The following is a 21,189-nucleotide window of genomic DNA, read 5'->3' as shown; positions in this document are numbered from 1 at the left end:
AACGAACTTCGCCACATGCACACTGCCGGCCGGAGTGGCCGAGCGGTTCTAGGCGCTGCAGTCTGGAACCGCGCGACCGCTGTGGTCGCAGGTTCTAATCCTGCCTCGGGCATGGATGTGCGTGATGTCGCTAGGTAGTTCTAAGTTCTAGGGGACTGATGACCACAGAAGTTAAGTCCCATAGTGCTCAGAGCCATTTCATTTCACGTGTACACTGAGCCCGAAGCATTGCAAACCGTGTTTCCGGCTACTTGATAAGGACACCATTTGGTAACATGTTTCGAAACATAGAAACATCTATCCGTAGCAGTGTCGGTACACATCAAAGTAAACAATATTTCAGGCTAATAACCACTTGTCACCGTTGCACAGCTCTACCGTGTGTATGTATGTGTTGTCTATTGTTTAGTGGTGTTGCGATTACTATTGTGTCGTTTTAGCTTTATTTTTCTAAAATAATGGAGCGGTTAAGGCAGCAAATTCTTGATGTAATTGCCATGTACCAGGCGGACGATTGCTTATGGAACGTCCAGAGCAAGGTATATAGAAACAGTGTTAAAAAAAAAAACAACAAAAAAAAAAATACAACATGATACACTTGCAAAAACTGCAGCTGCTCGTGTTCCTTAAAACGTGAGAAAAGAAAAATTATTTCCAGCAGACCATCTGGAAGTGGTACAGAGACTTCATAAGACTCCAACTGATTGGGCTGTCGGTTGCTGCAGTTCTTGGACGATGGTAATGAGCCAAAGGAGACAACAGATACTGTGGAAAATGAGGTACGAAAATTATGCTTGTTTGACTTTATTTTTACTTGATAGTACACAGTCACATTCACCTGTAGTTATTTTACCACGGTACACTTCCTTGTGTGCTTAAAAATTAATTATCAAACTCGTCTCGAATTTGTTTATTCGTGGTAGCAGCTTTCCTTGGTATATTATGTGCTGCAATGAAAACTGATGCAGCGTTCATCTCATCTCCATGTGCCCGGAAACATCTCATCTGTTTGTGAATTGTAGGAATGGAAGCTTCCATGTGGGGTGTACTGGTTCCTTGCCTCAGCATTTCGCCTTAAAAAATTGTGGAGATAACACAGCTGTAAGTGTGACAGTTTTCGTCTTCTTCAGTTTTAGCAACATAGGTTTTCTAAACACACTAAAAACTGAAGCCATAATGCGGAAAGTGTTTTCAACAACCATTCGGGCCCTAGACAGTCTGTAATTAAAAACTCTCTCTTTCGAACCTTTTAACATATTTTCCTGGGTAGGGCTTCATAATATTTTCCCGTAAAGGAAAAACATCGTCTGCTACAAAAACGTATGGTGGTGCCTTTGCGCCATCTGGTAAGCATTCAGTCTGTGGCGAGTTTGGTTTCTTTTTCATAATTAACTCACTTATGCTCGCGTTTTTGAACACTTCACCATCTGATATTCTGCCTTGACAACCGATATCTGCGTACAGAAAGTTGTAGCTGGCACAATGCTGAATGAACCTTTATAAATATAATATTCATTTCCACAACCAACAGGGCACTATAGCACATGTTTCCCGTCAATTGCTCCGACACGATGGCGGAACTGAAGAATATGTGAGAACAAACGTGCTATTTCACCCAAGTCGTTTTCAGTCGCCTGTATCTGATAGAAATAAATTTGATTTCAGGTTTTCGTACCTTCGCGAGAAGATATAAATGAAGATCAAGAGGATATGGCTGCATCTTCCAGTCCTCCAGCACGAAAAATCAGAAGAGCAGGTGAGAAAAAAGATATGCAGCAACCCTACAAGATTGTGTCTCGTCCAGCCGCTGTGGTGGAGCGGTTCTAGGCGCTTCAGTCCGGAACCACACGGCTGCTACGGTCGCAGGTTCGAATCCTGCCTTGGGCATGGATGTGTGTAATGTTCTTAGGTTAGTTAGGTTTAAGTAGCTCTAAGTCTAGGTGACTGATGACCTCAGATGTTAAGTCTCATAGTGCATAGACCCATTTGAAACATTTGCGTCTCAATTATTAACTATAGCGCTGTAAAAACAAGAAGATAACAAGAACAGTGAATGCAACACAGATGTTTGTTGTGTTCGACTAAAACACTTCGGGTTGGAGCCATTCCATCCTTTCATTTTTAGGACTGTTATTTCCTCCACGATCATACCGTAATTAGATCTGTTCTTCTTTTCCCTGATTAAGTGATGCAGGATTTTGTATTAAAATTGGGACCCAGATGACTACAGAGATCATAACAGTCCTTTAATTACGTCATTTCAATTAATTTGGTATGGGTTTGGATGTTGTTTTAGGATGGTAAGTTGATAGTCTCAGCAAGCTTTCACAACATCAAAGTGTCATGTTGATTGGACATTGAAGCACCTCCCTACCAGATGGGCTAGGAACAGTAGTCTGGCTGGGTGGAATAAAGGAATCACTAGAATTGCAGTTGTTCTGTGCATTTCTTTATGGCCTGCACTAATCATACAAATTGCCCCTGTAGCACTTGTTGGACATAGACAGGACGCTAGTCATAAATGAACAGACTGTGAGCAGTATACTCATGTGGTAAAATCGCTTTACCTGTGGTAGCGTTAAAATGTTTGGCCCATCTTTTAAAGAAGTGTCTCTGTGTCTTTCTGTCGCCAGGACTCGGAGAGGTTGTTGAACTGTCTCATGCTGAACTGAGAGAGATATGTTGTGACTGGACAGTACCAAAAAATTAGATAGAGTGGGAGCTACGCACTATCTTTTGAGGAAAAAATGGAGTTGGTCACTCATATTAGTCTCAGCTGCAACATTTTTCTAGAGTGGGAGTTGGTACATTTTGTTAAAACTTGTAAAATTCATAGACTGGCTACTGGATAAATAAACTACGCTGGTTCAGAGGAGAGAGGGCAAGGTTTGTTATGTGGCATCCCAATGGAAGCGTGTGTAACAGCCTTCGATTTGGCAAATAGACAATTTTTGGTGGCTTCTCCATGTAGAGCTCTGAGGAAAATCATTCTCAGTCTTTTCACATCCTGGTTGCCCTTCTGGAGACTCTTCTTTGAGATATGTGTGGGCATATCTATTGGGGGACTTTGACTGCAGCTATGACTTCAATTTCAGCCTCTGAAACTACTCAGGTTGTAGTCTAGCTTCTGGTACAACAGCATCATGGTAAGTTCCACTGCCAATGCTATTATGAGTTGATATTGTCAAGTCAATATTACATGCCTGATTCTAAAGTTCAGGGGATCTCGTTTCAAACTACATTGTGTGCAATGGCTCACTCATGACTCAGGTACACAGGTTCCTGCATGCATTTTTCTTATCCAAACTGATTGGTGCATTTGTCATGTCCAGTTTGGAGTGATGTTCATTTCAGTGGAATGTGACTTTAGTACCAGATGCTTTCTCCTTCCACTTTCCTGTGGATTTCACAGCTCACTGTCTTATATTAACTGAATGTATTGTATGGACTCTGTTGTTGAAACTGCCATTATTTTTCGGTTTGGAGAAGCTATTATTTTGTTAATGGGTGATGCTTTTGGTTTTTCTCTTGCATTTTCTAGTAATAAATGTTGGTCAAAGTAGACCCATCTTTGATTTCAGTAGTTAGCTGAACCCTTTAATTATTATAAATTTCAGCAAGCACCACACCCACGACTCATTTGTCAGCGCCATTAATATCGCAAGCATTTCTGTTGCGCACAGTTTGTCACACCAGATCTGAATCAGAAGGGATCAATCTGCATAGGGAGAGGGTTCACTTAATATAGATCACAGGCACAGGTTCCATATAACATTGCATTAAATTGGAGGACCCCACTTGGAGTCTTTCCGGTAGGCAAGATGTGTCTGGAAACATCCCAGATGCAATGGGATACCAACCTCTTGCCATAAGGCTCAACAACCAGGAGTACTGGTCTGCAGTGTCATTTCATTTCATAACAGGACCCCTTACACTACATACATCGATGATGTTCTACACCCCCATCTTGTTGCCCTTCATGGCCACCCATTCTGGGCTTACATTTCAGCAAGATAATGCCTGCCTGCATATAGAGAGACTTCCTACTGCTTGTATCCATTCTTGCCAAACTCTACATTGGTCTGCAAGGTCGTCAGATCTCTCTCCAGTTGAAAGCATTTGGAGTGTTATGGGCAGGGTCCTTCAACCAGCGATCTAACTTGCCATTGGACAAAATCTGGTCTGATATACTTCAGGAGGAGGTCCAAAAACTTTATCAATCAATGCCAAGCCAAATAACTGCTTGCATAGGGGCCAGAGGTGGACCACACATTATTGATTCGGTCAATTTGTGAATCGCTCTTTCCAGAATAAATCATCCAATTTTTATGAAACTGTAATGATTTGTTTGTCTGTACATGTACATCACATGTACCAGTTTCCATCTAATTCGAATAGTTCCTTCATGGTGCATAGTTTTTTCATGTTAAATTGTAGGTGGCACATTTAGTTAATTCGTACATTTTTCTTTTCAGCATTTTATATCTTGCCTGATGTTTGTTTGTGTCTGGTCAACTTGTTTGTTCTGTTTGGCATTAATACAGCTCTCCAATTTTGTGGAAGGGTGTCCTGATGTGGTGTGTGTTTGAGGCAGGATGCATATATTGAATTTCGTACGTGATAAACAAGTGTTCGCAAACATGAAGTTGAAGTAATGTGGGAATAAATATGTCTCAGTATGAGGGACTAGATGGCGGTCTCATCGAACGGGGGTTTGCATGAATCTCTAAGGAATTCAGAGATAATACTAAGGAAATGAACGGTGGTCTGCACATCCTTACGGGTGTGCAGTGAAATCTGACAAGGCATCGGGTTCCATGCAATCAGTCTATGCCAAGTTTCTGTTCAGTGTGCAGACAACACAGGCACCTTGCTGGAGCTAGTGGGAAATGTGTTTGGTTGAATATGAAATAGAGAAGTAAGCACACCTGTGGGATGGAGAATGCAGTGTGGTCTGAGAGGAAATGAGGAAGACATGTGCATTTGTATTATGTAGTTAAAATGTAATGATCAGGGATAGGGACTTTCCATTAGAATAATGTAAGTTTTGTATGTATCTGAACCTGTGGTATGTTAGTTACCTGTTCAGATTTTGTGAATGACCATCTTGATCCCGATGCAAAATGGCCACCGGCAAGTCTGGCAGAAATTAGGAGCCACAGCTTGCTGCTATATTACTTGGTCTACTTTGTGCTTCAGAACAAAGGGTTCAGTGTGTCAATTGAAGGTTTCATCCTGTTGGTTGTTAGTTACTTTATTTGTGGATATTGTATCAGTAAGATTCAATGCCCAAAGCCAAGGGATGTTCATGGCCATTTTGATCTTTACAGTTATCAAAATGGAGCATGGACCAATAAGTTTCTGAGAGCAGAGAAGGGCAAAGCAAAGGGTCATTGTAACCAGAAGGTATAAAATGTAGTAGTTAGTAAGAAGTGTAATAAGTTAGGACGGGATAGAGTGGCCACCACTGAAAAGGGATGCATTCCCAGTAGTCTAGGGGTCAGTGAGAAGCAAGAGACGTAAAGCACAAGTGCAGAACGTATTGGAGTGAGTGAGTAAGTAGACCTTCATGGGACAAAAAGCGAGAATGACAATGAGGCAGGTGGTATCACAAAAGAAGATGAGTTAGTTTCAAATGTGTGTATGGGTGCATCCGCAGTCTCAGACGTTGAAAGTGGTGATAGGATCACTGTTGTCACAGTTCCAGATACTCATTCAAGTGATCATGGAATGCCTTGCATTCAGTGTGATGGAGGGAAAAGAGAGTCTGTCATGGTAGAAGAAATTATACAGGACTTAAGATGAGGTTCAAGGTAAGATATTAGGGAAAATTTCAGGTATTCAGGGACGACAGTAGAGGAGCACATCCTAAGGCCCAGACTGGTCAGTTCGATTGATCCTCCCCCTGACTTGACCTGTAAGGCTCTGTTTGGATTTTGTGACTGCCCATCTTGATCCCAATACAGCAACAAATTATGATCAATGAGATTAACCTGCGAGTCATACGAGGACTTTACAAGTGCATTCCTGACCTGTCATTGATCTAGAGAGAAGCATGAGAGAGTCAAGTAAGTAATGATTGTGAGACATAATATAGGAGTATTCATTAGCTGGAATCCACTGAAACTTTTGGAAGATGTGATGCATGGAAAATCAATTCCTCAACACTGGGTTTTGTACTACTGGTCTCATAAGAATTTGCTATGAGAAGCTACCATTAGGTTACAAACAAGGTCTGGTGGCTGACTACAAAAATAGCCTTGAAGAATTTCAGGAGATACTGTAGGAATTGTGGTAATTGTCCTCATTATGTAGAGCGGATACAGCAAGAAAAGATACAACAGAAGGCAAACAGGAGCATGTACATGATGATGTGATAATGATTGGAGGAAGATATCAAAGGAGAGGCGAGCCTCAAGCATTTTTATAAGATGCATAAGCATTGAGAGTAATTAGTGAAAAATTTTGGTATCATTGTACACAAGTCTGCCTGATTTTTTTTCATTGAGTGTCTAGGAATTTAGTAAGTATGTAGTGCTGTTTATGTTATGGCCATAATATAGTATCTCCTTTCTTTCTCTTTCTTCTTTCCTGGGGGCATTTCTTTCTTCTGTTTTGTTAGTTGTAAGTTGTGTATGCTTGATTGGGGAGCTGTGCTTCAAAGGCACTCTAGTCTGTAGATAAGTGCATGGATCTGTTTTGCACTTATGTGGTCTGCCTTGAGAGACTAATATTATTGTCACAGAGTTACATTCTGCTACCCGGCAGGTTAGCCGAGAGCGCTGCTGCCTGGACTTGGGTAGGCACACAGGCCCCGAATCAAATCTGCCTGGTGGATTAACGATAAGGGCCAGTGTGCCGGCCAGCCTGAATGTGGTTTTTAGGCGGTTTTCCACATCCCCGTAGGTGAATACCAGGCTGATCCCCACGTTCTGCCTCAGTTATACGGCTCGCTGACATCTGAACACTTTCGCAGTACTCCATGGATTACACTCGTTGCAGACAGTTGGGGTACACTAATTCCTTCCCGGGGGGTACAGAGTGGTGGCAGGAAGGGCATCTGGCCACCCCTTCAACTAACGTTGCCACATCCGATTAACCATGCCGAGCCTGCGTCTCTGCAGGAAAAAAGGCACAAGCGAAAGAGAAGAAAGAGTTCCATTCTCCTGCTGACTTCTTTAAGTTTAAGGCGATGGTACTGCATGTGTCAAGTTGAGTAATGTGTACAAAATTGGTGATGGTGGACAAGTCAAACCAGATGTGGATTTAATTACAAACCTGAATCTTGCAGCAGAGGTGGAGATTCATTGTGGTAGGCAACAAGAATGAGTGATGAAAAAATGTTTTAAATAAAAGAAAAGCAGTTGCCTATAATGCAGGAATTAAGTCTTTGTTTACACAGTGGAGTTTTGTTTTGTGTTGTCTGTTGTGGAATAAAGAGGTGATTGACAGTCCTGACATATATTACTTTTTCAAACACTTTAGAAAATACTGTTACAAGTGAGACTGAACGATAGTTGGAAACATCTGTGGGATCACCTTTTTTATAGAGGGGCTTCACAGTAACATACTTCATTCTGTCAAGGAAGATACCTTGATTTAGAGAGGAATTGATTATATGAGCTAGAACTTTAGAGAGTTGATTACAGCTGGCTTTTAGCAGTTTGTTGGAAATGTTGTCTACACCCAATGAATTTTTACTTTTTAGAGGCACTATGGTTTTTCTTACTTCTTGCACGGTTATGGGGGCCATACCTATCATGTCTATAGAGTTAGGTAAAAGTTCTTTCAGAGTTTTTATTGCCTTTGCATGCTGTTTCCTCAGCAACAGTTAAAAAGTGCTCATTAAAGATTTTAGCTACAATATCTTAATTTTGAACTAGCTTACCTTCATTGTTAAGAGCAATATTTTGGGTCTTGTTGGGATAATTTGCACCAGTCTCATTTTGTATCACTTCACATATAGTTTTGATTTTATTAGTGGAGTTATTAATACATACTTTTTAATTTCTGGATGACATTGTTCAATATTTTACAGTATTTTTTAATAGTTATTTAAAAGGTTAGGGTCATCTGATTTTTTTGAGGCAATGAACAACTCTCTCTTTCTTTTGCAAGAAATCCTAATTCCAGTGGTAATCCAAGGCTTGTTGGTGGAGTTTTTAGTATGGGTTTTATATATTCTTTTTGGGAAGGTACTTTCAAATATTAGAGCCACTTCATTACTGAAAAAGTTGTATTTGGAATTGGCATTTTCTACATTATATACTGGACACCAGTCTGTCGTTTTGGAGAAATGATTTAAAGATCTCAATACTTTCATCAGTAGATTTCCTAGTAATTTTCCAGTTGGGACCACTATTAATCTCACAAATGCTTGAATTGTTAATGGTAAGTCTTTGTCCATCATGGTCAGAGAGACTGTTCAGGACTTGGCTGACAGCTATATCATCAATCTTGGTTGTGTCAATAAAAACATTATTAATTAATGATTTTGTTCGTGAAGTTATTACAACAGAAGCAAGATTATATGAGGACATCAAGTTCTCAAGATCTATTCTGTCTCTGGAGTTCATTAGGAAATTTGCATTGAAGTCTCAAACAACTATGATATCTCTACTGAGTTTAAATATGTATATTAAGAGTGCATCTAACTGTTTAAGAAATGCTAAAGTTACCTGAAGGTGCCCTGTATAAAGCTACTACTGCTATGAAAGAATTATTTAAAGACAGCTCTATGGCACAAAATTCAAACTGTTGATCTATACAAAAATTCAGCGCATTAATTACACTACATGTGATGCTGTTTCTGACATAGGTCACTACTCCACCTTTTTCTATAAATTTTCTACAGTAAGATGTTACTAAGTAGTAATTATCTATAGCAAGTTTTTCAATATCTGACATAACATGGTGCTCACTAAAGCACAGAACATGGGCACAATCTATACCTTGTGGCTCCTGGATATTAATTAAGAGTTCATTAATCTTGTTCCTCAGGCCACATATATTTTCATCACTATATCACTTGTAGTCAACGATGACTGCAAGATAACGAACACTAACTATAGTGAATGACTCGTACTTGAGCAGTGTATTTAGGACAAGAGGATTTTCTTTTATTTTTTCCTCAATAGAGTTTTTGAAGTATTGATTGCTTGCATTTGTTACACTTTGTTCATTTGTACATGTTTAAATTGGTAGCTTTCACGTGTATAATCATTTGATGTGAACCATATGCCATTTTTAAAAAAAAAATTGCATTATGTTGAATTTAAGATGCTTGTTGACATAATGGCATATGTCTTTTGTAAGTTTTGTTGTGTACGTATTAGTGTTAATAAGATTCTTGTTCTAGTTGCTATACTCATGTAACATTCTAGTATGGTTTTGCTGTAATTGTGTAAGACAGGTAATGTGTGATTCTGTTTCAATGGAACCATCTCTCAAATGAGTGGATGAGTGACAGAGACTAAAGACAGTTTTTTTTTTTTTTTTTTTATTTATTTATTTATTTCGTATTCCATTAATCCGTATTGTGATAAATCACAAGGATGTGGAATGAGTCATGATTACATACAACAGATATAATACACATATATAAAATGACAAAAATGTACCATAAGATTATGAATAAGTTTGTAGGTTAAAATCAAATCAAAGGTATAGCTCAAGTAATATAAAACAATACCTAAAAAGGAAATATAGTACATTTTCCAAATTAAACGAATAATACACATATATAAAATGACAAAAATGTACCATAAGATTATGAATAAGTTTGTAGGTTAAAATCAAATCAAAGGTATAGCTCAAGTAATATAAAACAATACCTAAAAAGGAAATATAGTACATTTTCCAAATTAAACAGTTAATGTGATCTATAGCAAACAAATTTTTATCAGTATAAGAAATCATTGCTTTATCTGTAGATACTCATCAAGATTAGATTAGATTAGATTAGATTTACTTTCATTCCAATTGATCCGTAGTGAGGAGGTCCTCCAGGATGTGGAACATGTCAGAAAAACAACAATACATGACAAATATTTAAACTAAAACAAATAAGCTAATGTACCATTCCACAGGTCCCAAGTGGAATGATCGTCATTTTTTAATGAACACTAAGAGTCATTTTACAAATACTATTGCACTGAATTTAAAATAAAAAAGTTTTATATTTATTTATAAGGTAAGAAACATGTAATACAACTACTGTAATACTTATTTACAATGAACACATTACTGCACTGAAATGGTGCAGAAGTTAGATTATACTTACACACACACACACACACACACACAAATTTTCAGTGAACACATTACTGCACTGAAATTGTGCAGAAGTTATGTTGTACTTATATACAAATCAGTTGGTTTTCCTCAGAAATTCATCAATGGAGTAGAAGGAGTTGGCCACCAATAAATCCTTTACGCTTCTCTTAAACTGAATTTCATTGGTTGTTAAGCTTTTTATGGCTGCTGGCAAGTTATTGAAAATGTGTGTTCCTGAATAATGCACACCTTTTTGTACAAGACTAAGTGACTTTAAATCCTTGTGAAGATTATTCTTATTTCTAGTATTGATTCCATGAATTGAGCTGTTGGTTTGAAAAAGTGATATATTTTTAATGACAAATTTCATTAAGGAATAAATATATTGGGAAGCTGTAGTTAGTATCCCTAGTTCCCTAAACAGGCTTCTGCAGGATGTTCTTGAGTTCACACCACATATAATTCTTACTGCACGTTTTTGTGCCCGGAAAACTTTAGCTTGGCTTGATGAATTACCCCAGAAAATAATCCCATATGACATTATGGAATGAAAGTAAGCATAGTATGCCAGCTTTTTCATTTTTATATCCCCTATGTCTGACAAAATTCGCATTGCAAACAGAGATTTGTTAAGACGCTTCAGCAGTTCTGTGGTGTGCTCCTCCCAGTTGAATTTATTATCAAGCTGTAATCCCAAGAATTTAACACCGTCCACTTCTTCTATCTTCTTGTCATCATATGTTAGACATATACTCTTGGGACACCCCTTACAAGTTCTGAACTGCATGTAGTGTGTTTTTTCAAAGTTTAGTGACAAAGAATTGGCTAGGAACCAGTGATTAATGTCTACAAATATTTTATTGGCTGATCTTTCTAAGACTACACTTGATTTGCTATTTATTGCAATGTTTGTATCATCAGCAAACAAAACAAACTTGGCATCTGGTAATGTTACTGATGAAAGGTCATTGATATACACAAGAAAAAGTAAGGGCCCCAAAATGGAACCTTGTGGGACCCCACATGTAATTAGTTCCCAGTTGGATGATGCCTGATAGCTTGATACATGTCTCTTTCCTAATAACACCCTTTGTTTCCTGCCAGAGATATAAGATTTGAACCATTTTGCAGCATTTTCTGTTACACTATAATATTCTAGTTTACTTAAAAGGATATTGTGATTTACACAGTCAAATGCCTTTGACAGATCACAAAATATACCAGTTGCCTGCAATTTTTTGTCTAATGAATTAAGTACATTTTCACTGTAAGTGTAGATAGCCTTCTCAATATCAGAACCTTTTAGAAATCCAAACTGTGACTTTGACAGTATGTTATTTGAGATAAGATGGTTATAAAGACGACTGTACATTACTTTTTCGAAAATTTTTGAGAATGCTGGCAACAGTGAAATTGGACGGAAATTTGATGCTATTTCTTTATCTCCCTTCTTAAACAGTGGCTTAACTTCAGCATATTTCAGCCATTCGGGAAATATTCCACTGATAAACGACTGGTTACACAGATAGCTTAATATGTTACTTAGCTCAGAATCACATTCTTTAATTAACTTTGTTGATATTTCATCATACCCACTAGATGTTTTTGATTTTAAAGATTTTATGATGGACATTATTTCTGTTGGGGTAGTGAGGGTCAAATTCATATTATGGAAGTTACTTGAAATGTCTGGTCTAAGGTAATCCATAGCAGCATCTACCGAACCTGACAACCCCATCTTTTCAGTAACAGTTATAAAATGTTTGTTAAAAAGTTCTGCAACACTATACACATCTGTCACCAATGCATCATTTACTCTTAATGCTATTTGTTCCTCTTCATGTCTGGTTCTACCGGTCTCCTCCTTCACTATATCCCATATTGTCTTTATTTTGTTATCTGATATGACTATCTTTTCCTTGTAATATATTTGCTTTGACATCCGTATTACAGTCTTTAATATTTTGCAGTATTTCTTATAATGTGCTATAGCATCAACATTGGAAATGTTTCGGATTGACAGATACAGTTTTCTTTTTGTTTTACAAGATACCCCTATTCCTCGAGTAATCCATGGCTTCTTTGTAGACTTTGCTCTAACCTTGGTAAGTTTTGGGGGAAAGCAGTGTTCAAATAAGGTAAGCACTTTATTAGCAAAAATGTTATATTTTTCATTCATGCCATGAGCACTGTAAACATCAGTCCAGTGAATGTCTCTGAGGAGTGTCCTAAAATAATCAATTTTTGGCTTACTGATTACCCTCTTGAGCTCAGATTTAACAGATTTTATATCCTGTTCAGTATTAACATTTAACAGAAGGAACTGCATGTCATGGTCTGAGAGGCCATTGACTATTGGTTTTGTAATATAATTTTGTTCATTTGACTTTTCTATAAAGATATTATCAATGGCTGTTTGTGAGTAAGTGGTTATCCTAGTGGGGAACTTTACTGTGGGAATTAAGTTGAATGATAGTGTTACTAACTCAAATAGGTTCTTATTGGGAGAGTCTTTAAGGAAATCTACATTGAAATCACCAGCAACCACTATTTCTTTGTTTTTGGTTGTTAAATGGGCCAGTACAGCTTCAAGGTGGTTTACAAACAGATTAAAGTTACCTGCAGGTGCTCGATATACACTTAATATTATGAAAGATTTTTTGTGAAAATCTAATTCTGTTGCACATGCTTCCATATGCTGTTCTAGGCAAAATTTATGAATGTCTATGTTCTTAAATTTATGACAGTTCCTGATGAATGTGGCAACTCCTCCTTTCTCCATTTCTGATCTACAATAGTGAGATGCTAACCTAAACCCTGTAACACTTAAAAGTTCTATACCAGTGGTCACATGATGTTCAGAGAGGCAGATTATGTCAGCTGGGTTTGAAGACTCTAATTCATCTATGCAGATAGTTAGTTCATTAATTTTATTTCTCAGTCCTCGAATATTTTGATGCAATAAAGATAGCTGACATTTCACATTGACTGACTTAAAATTGGATGAAGTTAAAATATCTGCTGACAGTTGAAAATTCTTAACCAATGGCTGTTTATGTTGATGTAATAAGCTGGAATTATGTTTTTTGATTTCTTTCTCAAACTGAAGGTTTGTCTCAGTTCTAACCTCTCTTAAAATTTGTTTTCTTTCTGTCCTCCCTACCCTAAAAAAGGGTCTTTTCTGAATCCTATAACCACTGGTATTTTACCACTCATGACAGTGCCTCCCCCCTTTAACTTTCCTGCTATTTCCCCAGCCAATTTACCCTTCCCCTTCCTGTTGAGGTGAAGGCCATGCCTAGTATAATCCCACCTACTGACAGAATCAACATGAACCACACCAATGTGTGACCCCGCACCCGACATGAGCAGCCGTTCCAGCTCCAAATTAACCCTCTTGACAGAAGAGTTCAAATGAGGTCGGTCATGGCGCCCAAGAACAGATACAAACTCAACACTGGTATGCCTCGATGCTGATGCAATCTTCGCCAGGTCACACTCTATGCTGTACCCAGGATCTCTGTCAATACTGTTACCTGCCCCACCCACTATAACCACGGTGTCTTCCTTAGTGAAATCTTTGCAAAGTGATCCTAAATCCTCTGTCACCTGCTCCAGACCAGCACTAGGTTTAAAAAAATTTGTGACCTGGTATTCTGATCCTAGTTCATCCTGCAAGAGTTGGCCAACACCTCTTCCATGGGAACTACCTAACAACAACACTTTCTTTCTCTTTACTGATTTCCCTACATTCTTACTTTTCAATTTGCTGCTGAAAGTTTGTTGTGCCCTGTCTACACCTGTAACTGCTTGAGGCTCACCAGCTTCTAACTGAAGCAACAGGTCAAATCTATTTTCCACATTCACCATAAAGCTGTCAGACAAACTTCTAGGCCTGTTCCTCCTGTTGCCTGTTGCCACTTCCCACCTCTCTTTACCCTTCTCCCTCCTTAACCTGTCAAGATCTCCCCTGGCCTTGTCTAACTCAGCCTGAAGGGCAGCAATTTTCCCCTCCTGTTCCAGTATCTTCCTATCTCTACTACAAATCCTACAAAACCACTGATGAGTCTCATTTACTTCCCCTATTCCCACGCCACTACAGTCACCCACATGGAAAAAACTACAGCACCCATCACACCAAAGCCCCGACCTAACAATTCTACGGCAAGTCAAGCACTTTTCACTCATGATAAACGTAATAATTTATTAAGAATAAGTCAGTTAAATTACAGATAAACACGAAAATATGGTTACACAAATTTGGCCTATACGCAACTGTGTGTAAACAAAAACAAATGTGCAAAGTTTCTGAAACAACAAGTTAAACTTTACGCTACTTTCCGGAAATGCTAGTTAAATAATGAAGAGGTACGCTAAGTTGAATTGCTGGAGAGAGCAAGGAACAACTAAACGAAATTCTATAGATTTGCTGCAGCAGAACGTAAACAGAAAATACGACTGTACGGTCTTTTCGCGTTTTCTACTATATTACGTAATGAGAAATGAAACCTTTAATGGTACACTTAAACGGCACACTAATACACTTATTTACCACGTAATCAGTACTAATCTATGTGTTTTATAATCTAAAATAACTTATCTTTACGAGAACACCAAACCTCGCGCTAGTCGCTTGGCTGCATAATCTCTGCATAATAAGAGAATAGAAGGAATTTACCATTAGGTATTCTCTCAATTTACATTTAAAAGTAGGTAAGACATTAATGTGATCTTTAATACCTGATGGAAGTGAGCAATTGTCCCTTCATCAGATTTATACACATGTAAATCAGGGACTGTTGTTAGCTAGTTCAGTTTAAAAGTGTGAATAAGGAATAGGTTAATGTTTTTTGGGAATTTTTATGTTTGATGCCTGTAATTGATGGGATCAATAATGTTAGCTTTGGCACATGGTGGCTGATAAAACAAATGCCTTTAAGATAATTCTTATTTATTGTTCCCTCTCAGTTGCACATTTTTAATTAGATTACATATATCGATCACTCTGTATCATCTTCAGATCTAAAACAAACTAAAACTAAAAGTGTACCATCTAATACTCAACAATAAGTAGAAAAGATAAGCATTGTACAAAAACGTAGAGTATTTTGTATCTGCTGTCAGTGTTTTAAATAGGTATATGTTGATAGTAGGGTGGGAGGTGGGGTGGGTGGGGGGGGGGGGGGGGGAAGGGAAAATGGAGTGGGGCTGATTGGAGGAGAGAAAAGGAAGCAGGGAGAGTGTTATGGGGATGTCAAGAGTTTAACAAGAGAGGTCATGCTAAAATTATAGAACATATAATTATGAAATAATTCTCATTGAAACATTAATAGTGTAGAACAGTGGTTATGTAGAATGTAAACAGCATAAACTAGTGAAATTATAAGATGAAACGAAGGGGACTGAGAGCAGGCAAAGAAGGCAAGACAATTTCATAATATCAATTTGCTTGTATGGTTTAAAACTAATGACATTATTCGTTTCAGACTAAGGCATCATGTGAATAGGAAAATGTCAAAATACATAGCAGCAAGTGTATATAAACTAAAGTGGGGAAACTGTCCAAAAGTTTATGTAGGTCAAACAGGCAAGGCCGGCCGGTGTGGCCGTGCGGTTCTAGGCACTTCAGTCTGGAACTGCATGACCGCTACGGTCGCAGGTTCGAATCCTGCCTCGGGCATGGATGTGTGTGATGCCCTTAGGTTAGTTAGGTTTAATTAGTTCTAAGTTCTAGGTGACTGATGACCTCAGAAGTTGTCGCATAGTGCTCAGAGCCATTTGAGCCATTCAAACAGGCAGGGAGTTTGAAATACACTTGAAAGAGCATGCTTCGATTCATAGTCTAAAACAGCATTTGGTGAGCATCTCCTAACACTGAAGCATGCTGTTATAACTACTGATATGCATTTGAAAGTGCTGCACAATGAATCTTAGGGAAACCTCTTGATAATATTGGAAGAAACTGAGATTTTTACACACCATCTACAAGAGCCTGGCAACGCATTAAATCAGCAGAATGATATTATTAACAGTGCATCTTTTAGAAACTTTGAAAGCCTCTTCCAGTCATCCATTTCACTGCAGCACATGTGTGATCAACAGCCCTATTTACCAAGAAGACAGTAGTGCATTGGCTCACACACCCTCCTTGCATCAGGCTGGTGTGCAGACTGGATTCTGTTCATACTGAACATTGCAAAAACCCATATGGTACATATCAAAACCAAAAATTCAAAATGTGTAGAACTTAAAATACAATATAACAATCAACCTGTGAAAGAAGTTGTTACGGTCAAATTCCTGTGACTAAATGTAGACAGTAACTTAAGCTGGAATACAAGTATTGACTTCAATCAAATAAACACAGCAATTTTGCGTTTGCAATGCAAATACTAGCAAATTCCACTGACTTGAGTACATGAAAAATTGCTTATCATAGTTATTTTGAATCTGTCATTAGAAATGGGATAATTTTCTGGGGAAGTTAAAGTAGTGTATCTCAAATATTAAAACTGCAAAAGAAAATTGTTTGGTACATGTGTACTGCACAGCAAACAGAGTAATGTCACCCATTATTTCGGAAACTACAAATCCTAACTATTCCCTCCATTCACACTAACTGTTCCCTCCAAACACAGTTGTGAAATTATAATCTTCCTACACAGCAAACAAAAATTATTTGAGGAGAATCATTTTAACCGTACATATAATACAAGAAATAACAATAATTTCATACTACCCACATACCAGGTGAAATTACGTACAGACTCCACGGTATATGGGGGATGACAATCAAATTTTAAGAATGATGCTGCAGCAGATTCTTGGGAGAAATGCTACTATTCAATAGAAGAATTCATAGAGGAGGAAATTATAATTTGAGCAAGGGAAAGTTAAATGTTAGATTTTATTGTATGTATCTATAACAAAATTGTGTTATTATTATTATTATTATTATGCTGTTTATTAACATCAGCTATTCTTTGTTTATGGCGAAATGTTACCACAATTTGACGTGTCTCCTGTACCTGAATCAAATGATTTCGATTGTGCACATTATGAGACAAATAAACCACAGTTCACAATTCACTGCAAAACTGCATACCATACAGTGCCACAAAGCAGGAGAAAATGCAATTAACCATAACTGTCACAACTTGATCTCTACAACTTTAGTTGCTGCCCATTGTTTCAGTTTTATAATTTATTGTTTTATATTTCTAACAGCTTTATAAAAATTATGCAATTCTATTTTTATACTTTCAGAGTAAGAACTTATGATTTTATACTTTCAAAGGTTCTGAATACTTCAGATACTAATTCAGTTTTTGTTCCTTTATTTCTACTTTTATAATCTACTATTTTATCCCCCTTTTACAGTTTTATGCATTTATTCTGGTAGTATAACAGATAGTTTTTACATTAGGTACTGACTTTTGCTATTTAGTGCAGATTGCTCTTTTGTTAGCCCCATAGCATTCCCGACTCTCTTCCAACCCTCCCTCCTCCCTCCCCCTTGTCTACTTTGCCCCTTAGCAATCCCCTTTTGTTCCATTTTTTTAATTTCACTAGTTTATACTTGAGGGAGAAGTTCGGGTCGGTTACCCCAAACAACACTCCCATTTTGCAGTAGCTCATTTATTCACCCAAACACAAGCAAGGCTTACAAAGAACTGGTTAAAGATAATGCTTAGCTTAGTTCAAAGACAATACTCAGATCGATGCTGGTGTTGACCTCATCGGCGCCACATGGATGTTGGAGGGGAGCACGGACAGTGTCATCTCGGAGCATGACATACTTGCAATTGTCCAGAGATTTCGGGACATGAACCGTAAGGCGGGAATGGCTGGTGGGTGGAGGGATGAGGAGGTTGATGAAGTGGTGTCTGACACAGTCCATGAAGGAAGGTAAGTCAGACTGAGAAGCAGAAGGGCTCACGAGTTCGCCAGGGAGAACAATGTTCTGGCCGTATACGAACTCGGCTATTGTGCCTTTGAGGTCCTCCTTATAGATCGAACGAATGCCGAGTAGCACAAGGGGAAGGGCCTCCGTCCATAGAGAGTTGGTGCATCGAAGAGCCGCCTTGAAAAACAGAGGATGACACGTGTAAAGCTGAAATACTAAACACCTTTTTCCAAAGCTTTTTCACAGAGGAAGACCACACTGCAGTTCCTTCTCTAAATCCTTGCACGAACGAAAAAATGGCTGACATCAAAATAAGTGTCCAAGGAATAGAAAAGCAACTGAAATCACTCAACAGAGGAAAGTCCACTGGACCTGACGGGATACCAATTCGATTCTACACAGAGTATGCGAAAGAACTTGCCCCCCTTCTAACAGCCATGTACTGCAAGTCTCTAGAGGAACGGAAGGTTCCAAATGATTGGAAAACAGCACAGGTAGTCCCCGTCTTCAAGAAGGGTCGTCGAGCAGATGCACAAAACTGTAGACCTATATCTCTGACATCGATCTGTTGTAGAATTTTAGAACATGTTTTTTGCTCGTGTATCATGTCATTTCTGGAAACCCAGAACCTACTCTGTAGGAATCAACATGGATTCTGGAAACAGCGATCGTGTGAGACCCAACACGATTTATTTGTTCATGAGACCCAGAAAATATTAGATACAGGCTCCCAGGTAGATGCCATTTTCCTTGACTTCTGGAGGGCGTTCGATACAGTTCCGCACTGTCATCTGATGAACAAAGTGAGAGCCTATGGAATATCAGACCAGCTGTCTGGCTGGATTGAAGAGTTTTTAGCAAACAGAACACAGCATGTTGTTGTCAATGGAGAGATGTCTACAGACATTAAAGTAACCTCTGGCGTGCCACAGGGGAGTGTTATAGGACCATTGCTTTTCACAATATATATTTATAAATGACCTAGTAGATAGTGTCGGAAGTTCCATGCGGCTTTTCGCGGATGATGTTGTAGTATACAGAGAAGTTGGAGCATTAGAAAATTGCAGCGAAATGCAGGATGATCTGCAGCGGATAGGCACTTGGTGCAGGGATTGGCAACTGACCCTTAACATAGACAAATGTAATGTATTACGAATACATAGAAGGAAGGATCCTTTATTGTATGATTATATGATAGCGGAACAAACACTGGTAGCAGTTACTTCTGTAAAATATCTGGGAGTATGCGTGCGGAACGATTTGAACTGGAATGATCATATAAAATTAATTGTTGGTAAGGCGAGTGCCAGGTTGAGATTCATTGGGAGAGTCCTTAGAAAATGTAGTCCATCAACAATGGAGGTGGCTTACAAAACACTCGTTCGACCTGTACTTGAGTATTGCTCATCAGTGTGGGATCCGTACTAGGTCGGGTTGACAGAGGAGATAGAGAAGATCCAAAGAAGAGCTGCACGTTTCGTCACAGGGTTATTTGGTAAGCGTGATAGCGTTACGGAGATGTTTGGCAAACTCAGGTGGCAGACTCTGCAAGGGAGGCACTCTGCATTGCGGTGTGGCTTGCTGTCCGGGTTTCGAGAGGGTGTGTTTCTGGATGAGGTATCGAATATATTGCTTCCCCCTACTTATACCTTCCGAGGAGATCACGAATGTAAAATTAGAGAGATTCGAGCATGCGCGGAGGCTTTCCAGCAGTTGTTCTTCCCACAAACCATACGCGACTGGAACAGGAAAGGGAAGTAATGACAGTGGCACGTAAATTGCCCTCCGCCACACATCGTTGGGTGGCTTGCAGAGCATAAATGTAGATGTAGATGTAGAAAGTGCGGTGCCAGCACTCAACTGGCCCATTACTTTGCGGATGATATGCTGTGGTGTGGATGTGCCGGATGCCGCAAATGTTACAAATCTCTTTGAACAGGGCCGACTCAAATTGTCTGCACTGGTCAGTCGTGATGATAGCTGGACATCCGAAATGCGATACCCATGACTCGACGAAAGCCAGAGGAACAGTTTCTGCCATAATATTGGGGGGGAGGGGGGGAGACAGGGACAGCCTTGACCCAGCGAGTTGTTCGGTCGATAGACAAGAGAACATAACGAAACCCATTAGAAGCGGGGAGAGGGCCCACAATGTCAATATGAATCTGCTGGAAACGCCCATGAGGGATCGAAAAGGCGCTGAGGGGTGGTGAAGTGTGCTTGTGTACTTTGCAGCGTTGGCATGTGATGCATGAGTGTGCCCATTTCTGGCAGTCCTTGTTGACATTTCTCCACACAAAGCGCTCTGCTACGAGGCAGGCGGATGCACGAACACCGGGGTGGGCTAAACTATGCAATGCGTTGAAGACAGCTCGACGGAGAATGGTTGGGATGAGGGGGTGTAACGTGCGGGTACTGTCGTCGCACCAGATCTCACCAGAAATGCCAGGGAAGGTGGTGCGGAAGAAGTGTAGTGAAGAGGTAGAGTCTGAAATCAGGTTTTGTGTCTCCTCGTCGGTGGGTTGGAGGTTAGGCAGTTAAGAGAGGTCTAACAGCAAATGGACGGTGTCGACTCGTGAAAGGAAATCAGCAACTATATTGTCAGCATCCTTTATGTGTCTGACATTGATGGTGAACTGAGATATGAAGTCCGTGAATCTGAAGCGGCGAGGAGGCAGGTCAGCTGGGGGGTTTGTGATGGCCACAGCCAGGGGTTTGTGGTCCGTTAAAACATAGAAAGGGCGTCCCTCAGCGTCAGGCTTAAAATGCTTGATTGCTTCGTAGACTGCGAGCAACTCCCTGTCAAACGCGGAATATTTCCATTGTGCATTGGTGAGCTTGCGCGAGCAGAACTGCAGAGGCGAAGTTTGGCCGTCGATTGTTTGCCTAAGGACAGTGCCCATGACAGTATCGCTCACGTATGTGGTGATGAAAAGCTGTGCATTGGGATGAGGATGTGCGATGGTGCAGGCCTCGGCAAGAAGATTTTTGAGGGCAGTGAAAGAGTC

The sequence above is a fragment of the Schistocerca americana genome, chromosome 2, assembly GCF_021461395.2.
Source record: "Schistocerca americana isolate TAMUIC-IGC-003095 chromosome 2, iqSchAmer2.1, whole genome shotgun sequence".
Classification (NCBI taxonomy): domain Eukaryota; kingdom Metazoa; phylum Arthropoda; class Insecta; order Orthoptera; family Acrididae; genus Schistocerca; species Schistocerca americana.
Note: the sequence above shows the minus strand (reverse complement) of the source record.